The sequence below is a fragment of the Aegilops tauschii genome, chromosome 5 (assembly GCF_002575655.3).
Source record: "Aegilops tauschii subsp. strangulata cultivar AL8/78 chromosome 5, Aet v6.0, whole genome shotgun sequence".
Lineage (NCBI taxonomy): Eukaryota > Viridiplantae > Streptophyta > Magnoliopsida > Poales > Poaceae > Aegilops > Aegilops tauschii.
Window position 1 is genome coordinate 121694799 of NC_053039.3, and position 5497 is coordinate 121700295.

The following is a 5497-nucleotide window of genomic DNA, read 5'->3' on the forward strand; positions in this document are numbered from 1 at the left end:
TCTTCAATAACTCCGTCATGGGCTTTGCAATCTTGGAGAAATTCTCAATGAATCTCCGGTAATATCCTGCGAGTCCAAGAAAACTACGTATCTCTCCAACTAAGGTGGGTGCCAACCACTCTGTGACAGGCTGAACTTTCGTAGGGTCCACTGCTATACCCTTCTCCTGATATAACATGTCAAAGAAATCTGACTTCCTTCAACCAAAACTCACATTTGCTGAACTTGGCATATAGCTGATGTTCCCTGAGCTTCTCGAGAACCAAGCGCAAATGTTCCTTGTGTTCTTCATTCTTCGAGTATACCAATATATCATCAATGAACACCACAACAAACTTATCCAAGAACTCCATGAACACCTTATTCATCATACTCATAAAGTAGGCAGGGGCATTAGTCAATCCAAATGACATGACCGTGTACTCATATAGCCCATACCTTGTGGTAAAAGTTGTCTTGGGTATATCCTGTTCTCGGATCTTCAGCTGGTGGTATCCTGATCGAAGATCGATCTTGGAGAATACTTTAGCTCCCTGCAGCTGGTCAAACAAATCATTGATCATCGGTAGTGGGTATTTATTCTTGATCGTCACCTCATTTAGTGCATGATAATCAACAACCATTCTCAAGGATCCATCCTTCTTCTCAACTAAGAGCACTGGGGCTCCCCATGGTGATGAACATGGTCGAATGTAACCTTTCTCTAGTAACTCCTTAATCTGCTTCTTAATTTCCTCCAGATCATTTGCGGGCATCCGATACGGTCTCTTTGATATTGGTCCGGTGCCTGGTAACAACTCTATCAAAAATTCTATATCTCGATCCGGTGGCATGCTGGGTAGTTCCTCCGGGAATACGTCGGGATAATCCTTCACAACTGGCACCTCCTCCTGAACAACTCCCGAAAGTGAGTTTACTTGAGTCCTCCTTGGCGCATGCCTAGACACATACTTGATCCTTTTACCCTCTGGGGTGGTGAGGAGAATTGACTTACTAGCACAATCGATATTTCCTCCGTACATCGATAGCCAGTCCATGCCTAGTATCACATTCAATCCTTGTGACTCCAAAATAATTAGGTCTGAGGGGAAAACATGCCTACCTATGGTCAATGGCAACTGAAAACATCCTCTGCTAGCCATATACTCCGCTCCAGGTGAGCTTACTAACATAGGTGTCTTAAGGGCTACGGTGGGCAACTTAAACTTATCCACAAATCCCCTTGATATGTATGAATGCGATGCACTGATACGTCTCCAACGTATCTATAATTTTTGATTGTTCCATGCTATTATATTATCTGTTTTGGATGTTTAGTGGGCTTTATTACACACTTTTATATTATTTTTGGGACTAACCTACTAACCAAAGGCCCAGTGCAAATTGCTGTTTTTTTGCCTATTTCAGTGTTTCGCAGAAAAGGAATATCAAACGGAATCCAAACGGAATGAAACCTTCGGGAGAGTGATTTTTGGAACAAACACAATCCAGGAGACTTTCAGTGGACGTCAAGAAAGAACCGAGGAGGCCACGAGGCAAGAGGGCGCGCCCAGGGGGGTAGGCGCGCCCCCACCCTCGTGGCTCCCCTGACCGACTTCTTTCGCCTATATATACTCATATACCCCGAAAACATCCAGGAGCACCATGAAACCCTATTTCCACCGCCGCAACCTTCTGTACCTGTGAGATCCCATCTTAGGACCTTTTCCGGCGCTCCGCCGGAGGGGGGATTGATCACGGAGGGCTTCTACATCAACACCATAGCCTCTCCGATGATGTGTGAGTAGTTTACCACAGACCTTCGGGTCCATACACCACAAAAGAAAGACACATCCATGACATTTTGGGCCGAACGAAAATCTTTTATGTCATACTTATGACACTTCTATGACGATAATTGTGACAAAACCCGCTATCGTCATAGGTGTGGTGGGGTCCTACTTCTATGACAAAAAATCATGACAGAAAATGGGGTTTTCGTCCTGGGCGGGCCGGAGACGCAGCTGCATGACATTCTTTGGGCCGTCCATGATGGAAAAAAACCGTGGTAGAAGCGAGGGCGAGGAAAATATCGGGGTGTTCCCGGTTAGGGTGGGTGGTCGGGGCCGAGCGATGCGTGTTTCTCTCGTACACGCACGCGCGTGGGTGCGAGGCGTTGGGCTCTAACTGAACCCGAGCAATGCATTGGGCTCTAACTGAACCCGAGCGATTGCACTGCAGGCTACGCGTTACTGAACCCGAGCGATCGATCGATGGCTGTTAACTGAACCCGATCGAGCGATTCCTTCGCTACTGCTGCTAACTGAAGCCGATCGATGCTGCCTCTGGATGAACAGTGAGCGTTGCTGGGGGGTTTGGATGAATAGTTCCCTGTGGGGTGGATGAACTGGACCCCGTGGTGTTGCCTCTGGATGAATAGGACCCCGATCGATCGAGCCGGTTGGGGCTGGATGAACAGGACCCCGTGGAGGGCAGGATGAACAGGACCACCCCGTGGAGGGCAGAATGAACAGTAGACGGTGGAGGGCTGGATGAACAGTAGCCCATGGAGGGGTGGTTGAACAGGAGCCCGTGGAGAGGGCTGGTTGAACAGTAGCCGGTGGAGTAGCGCGTGGTGGAGGCTGGATGAACAGGAGCCCGTGGATGAACAGTCGCAGGTGGAGGCTGGAGGAGGTCGACGGTGGATGAACAATAGCCCGTGGAGGCGGGTGGGGGTCGACGGTGGAGATGAACAGTGTCCCGTGGAGTCCTGTTTTGCGGTACGCCACACCCCTCCCGATGTACAGGACCCCCGTTTCGACCGTAGCGCTCCAACACAAGTCCGTTTCCTCTGTTTTGCGGTACGCCACACCCCTCCCGATCAACAGGACCCCCGTTTCGACCGTAGGAGGTCCGTTTCCTCCGTTTTGTGGTACGCCAGACCCCTCCCGATGAACAGGATCCCATTTCGAACGTGGCCGGTCGAACACAAGGCCGTTTCCTCTGTTCTGCGGTACGCCAGGCCTCGTTTCCATCGGCTGTTCCGTCCAAGCCCTCCCGATGAACACGACGACGCATTCCGTTCCGACCCAGCCGGTTGGCTCCCCATGAACACGACGACGACGTTGTTTCTCCGTTCCGACCCAGCCATGTACACGAGCCCTGGCCATACGTATGCGCGAGTAGGCGTTCGAGACCCTGCCCGTATGTACGTATGTGGCCGTATTTTCTTTCTTGCACACTGGCCGCTATACGTACGTGTACATGCTACGTGCGCGCCTCTACTACGACACGTGCGCGCCTCTACATCGACCAGTATGTACGTACACGTTCGCGACCAGAATGACAACGCTGCGTACGCTTCGACCAGGTGGGTCCCGACTATCAGGCACTTTCTTGCCTGCGAAGATGTAGCTGGTGGGTCCCAGCAGTCAGGGGGGCGAATCGTTTTTTTTGCCCGGACGCACTTCCTTGCGTGCGAAGATGTAGCTGCTGGGTCCCAGCAGTTAGGGGGAAACTTTTTTTCACGAAATACGGTGGCCCGTCCGGTGGGTCCCCGCTGTCAGGTGGAGGAATAATTATTTTGCGTGTAATAAGGAGGCACTTCCTTGCTGCGGCCATGGACCCAGCTGTCAGCCTCTCCATGTACAGTCCATGTCCGATGGAAGCCGTTCCTTGACCACGTTGACCACGCCGCGCCGAGAGCACCAGGGCGGTGGACGAAGGCGAGGCCTAGGAAGGGGACGATGTGGAGCCGGGGAATACGCGGCAGTGGATGCCCACGCATAGAGGAGTACGAGGGTTCACTGGTTCGCTGCGGTGTGAGGCTGCCGTCGCCACAGAATAATAGGGGGTGTGGGTGAGTAGAGGGATGGCCTGGCCAGCGGTGGGAATAGTAGGGGGCGGTGAGGCCTCCGCGGCAGCACAGCCGGCCACGGGAGGTAGGAGCATGCGGCACGACCGGTGCTGCTTTGGGCGGCTGGAGCAACAAGACCAGATGTTGAAGAAGCACTACGACCGTTGGATGGACATCGTACGGTCACTGGAGCTAGAATCGTTCATATTGACTAAGTTGACAAAGCACTCCGTCCCCGTCAACTTAGTAGGCCCACAAGTCAGCCACCCACCAAGGTGGGTCCCAACTAGCAGGGGCAGTATTCATTTTTTTGTGCATAATAAGGAGGCACATCCGGTGGGTCCGAGCTGACAGCGGGGGAAACGTTTTTTTCGCGAAATACGGTGACCCGTTCGGTGGGTCCCAGCAGTCAGGGGGAAACTTTTTTTCACAAAATACGGTGGCCCGTCCGGTGGGTCCGTGCTGTTAGGTGGAGGAATCATTATTTTCCGCGTAATAAGGAGGCACTTCTTTGCTGCGGCTGTGGACCCAGCTGTCAGCCACTCCACGTACAGTACACTTCCGATGGAAGTCATTCCTTGACCACGTTGACCACGCCGTGTTCCGTTGCATGCATGCGTCCATGGGTGTGGTGCGTCCCCACTGTCAGCCTCTCACGTACAGTCATGTTCCGATGACTCTCGGTTGTTGACCACGTTGACCATACCATGCCGAGCGCACCAAAGGCCGGTGGACGACGGCGAGGCCCCAGACTGGAACGACCCGGAGATGGGAAGATGGGGCAGTGGAGTCGCAGATGGAGAGGAGTGGGAAACTTGACTGGTTCAGGTGCGCGGCAGCACAACCGCGGTGCCGCCCACGGGAGACAGGAGCAAGAACAGAGGTTGAAGAAGGAGCACGGCTGTTGGATTAACATCCAACGGTCCAGCTACTAGAATCGTTTGTTGATTAAGTTGACAAAGCCCTGCGTACACGTCCGCTTAGTAGGCCCACAAGTCAGCCACCAGATCTGACGGGTCCCAGCTGTCAACGGGAGGAATATTTTTTTTCGCATAACAAGGAGGCACTTCCTTCCGTGCGAAGATACAGCCGGTGGGTCCCAACTATCAGGTGGAGGAAACATTTTTTCAGCTTAATAAGGAGGAACTTTCCTTGCGTGCGACCATGGACCTCGTGGGTCCCAGCCGTCAGGCTCTCCACGTACAGTCCTCTTCCGATGACTCTCGTTTGTTGACCACGCCGCACCGAGCGCAGCGAGGCGATGGACGACGGCAAGGCCCCGGACGGGAACGACTCGGAGATGGGAAGACGCGGCAGTGGAGTCGCAGATTGAGTGGAGGAGAAGGGTTATAACTGGTTCTGGTGCGGCGTGGGGCTGCAGTCAGTGGAGAATAACAGGAGGTGTGGAGGGGTGGAGGGATAGCCTGGCTGGCGGTGGGGTAGCGCTTCGCAGCGATGCGTGCTAAGCAGAGCCGCTAGCCGCCGGAGGCCGGACCAGGCGGTCCCAGTGACGCTGGAGGAAGAAGACGAGAGATTGAAGGTGCATGCCGACCAAGTTGACAACGCCCTGCGTAGGCTTCGACCTATTGGCCCACATGTCAGCCTGCAAAAATGTGGCATATATTTAACCCATGTTTTCTAGAATGTACAGTCCATTTGCTG